The sequence below is a fragment of the Penaeus japonicus genome, unplaced genomic scaffold (assembly GCF_977035675.1).
Source record: "Penaeus japonicus unplaced genomic scaffold, GWHDUDI00000001_assembly GWHDUDI00000034, whole genome shotgun sequence".
Classification (NCBI taxonomy): Eukaryota; Metazoa; Arthropoda; class Malacostraca; order Decapoda; family Penaeidae; genus Penaeus; species Penaeus japonicus.
Window position 1 is genome coordinate 24711978 of NW_028234436.1, and position 2500 is coordinate 24714477.

The following is a 2500-nucleotide window of genomic DNA, read 5'->3' on the forward strand; positions in this document are numbered from 1 at the left end:
CATTCATGGCTGAGGATTTTGGGTCCAAGGGGTCATCAGATGAGGATCAGGAGGCGCACAGCGAAGGCAATGAGGAGCTTCTACATAGAAAAAACAATGAGAAAAGGAAATGTATTGTTTGTGAAGTGTGTGACATGAAATTCCTTTGTAAGAGCAAATTCACGACTCACATGAGAGTACATACAAAGGGAAAGCCGTATAGCTGTGAGGTTTGTGAAAAGTCTTTCTCTTTGAAACATAATCTAGTAAAGCATATGAGAATACATACAAAGGAGAAGCCGTATATCTGTGAGGTTTGTGAAAAGGCTTTCTCCCATAAACATAGTCTAGTAACTCACATGAGAGTACATACAAAGGAGAAACCGTATAGCTGTGAGGTTTGCGAAAAGGCTTTCTCACAGAAATATATCCTAGTAATACACATGAGAACACATACAAAGGAGAAGCCATATAGCTGTGAGTTTTGCGAAAAGGCTTTCTCACAGAAATATATGCAAGTAATACACATGAGAAAACATACAAAGGAGAAGCCATATAGCTGTGAAGTTTGCAAAAAGGCTTTTTCACGGAAACAAGGTCTAGTTAGTCACATGAGAGTACATACAAAGGAGAAGCCATATAGCTGTGGAGTTTGCGATAAGGTTTTTTCATGGAAACAAAATCTAGTTAGGCACATGGGAGTACATGCAAGATAAACCTTTTACAAGCCATGTAGATACCAATGGATTTACTCAGAAAGGAAGTGACCTTTGACTAAAGCAGCACATTCATTGCCATTGTTAATAAATAGTTATCCAAATAGGTTATGTTTTCCCCCTTGGTGATAATGCTTAAAAGTAGAGATTTGTGAAGAACCTCTTTACCAGAGAATGCATAAAGCCGTAGGGCAAATTGGTAGGGAGCTGGTGAGAGACATGAGGCAAGCAACATTTTTACATTGCACCTTTAAGAAAAAATATAAAATCCAAAAATGTAGTTTAACAATTCTTTAAAACCTCATATGCATAAAATGTGTTTGATATTCAGTAAAACTTTCTCCTGAGTTTCTAATTAATTCCTCAAGCATCTAAACTAAATGTTATGTTCTTTTTTTATGTCAAATCTATGGCACTTGTCTCCCCTAGTCGTGGAAGACATTAACGCTTACTAAAGAGAGAGAGAGAGAGAAAGAGAGACAGACAGGAAACCAGATAGAGAGAGAGGGGGGGGGAGAGAAGAGAGAAATAAAGAGAGGGAGTGACAGATAGACAGACAGACAGAGAAAGAGAGAGAGAGGGAGAGAGAGACTGACTCACTTTCTCTGTGTCTCTTTCTTTCTCTCTCTCTCTCTCTATATATATATATATCTCACTTTCTCTGTCTCTCTTTCTTTCGTTTTTTAACGAAAAGGCTTACAGTAAAGTCAAACTTGTGATGAGAAGAAATGCATTATTGAATTTTAATACTTCATTATCTTAAACTATGCATGGTTATACCAAAATTCAATTTATGGCACCCTTGAGGCTTCAATCCCCGAGGTGCTGGATATATAAAAGCCAGTACTGATGATTCTACTTCCGACTCGTTACATATATGTATATTATTTCATGGGGAAAAATCATATTTTATTTAGTAGGGGCATTGTATCTATGAATATATATGTGTATATATGTATACATACACATTACGCATACGCATACACAAACAGACACACACACACACACACACACACACACACATATATATATATATATATATATATACATATATGTATATATGTATATATGTATATATGTATATATGTATATATGTATATATGTATATGTATATATGTATATATGTATATATGTATATATGTATATATATATATATATATATATATATATATATATATATATATATATATATATATATATATATATATGTGTGTGTGTGTGTGTGTGTGTGTGTGTGTGTGTGTGTGTGTGTGTGTGTGTGTTTGTGTGTGTGTGTGTGTATGTGTGTGTGTGTATGAGAAAAACGATGAAATGCCAATTAAAGCCTTGTCTAGAGATCAGATAAGATATAAGAAAGAGTAAAACTTTAATCCACGGGGTAACTGGGAATTCCAGAGTATTGGATATAAACCTAAATAAAATACAGTACCAAATATAACTTCTGTCCCACTATGGTATGGTATTTCAGAGAACCAAAAAAACAAATGAGAGTACACACAAAGGAGAAGGCGTATAGCTGTGAGGTTTGCAAAAAGGCCTTCTCAAATAAACATGATCTAGTAACGCACATAAGAGTACACACAAAGGAGAAGCCGTATAGCTGTGAGGTTGGTGAAAAGACTTTTTCACAGAAACAACATCTAGTAACGCACATGAGCGTACACACAAAGGAGAAGCTGTATAGCTGTGAGGTTTGTGATAAGACCTTCTCACAGAAATATAATCTAGTAATACACATGAGAATACATACAAAGGAGGAGCCTTATAATTGTGAGGTTTGCAAAAAGATTTTTTCATGGAATCAG

At 35.1% G+C, this 2500-nt stretch overlaps 1 pseudogene; it reads left to right on the forward strand.

Moving 5' to 3' along the window:
- LOC147467744 (uncharacterized) overlaps positions 1-2500 on the forward strand; it is a 24940-nt pseudogene that overhangs the window by 283 nt on the left and 22157 nt on the right.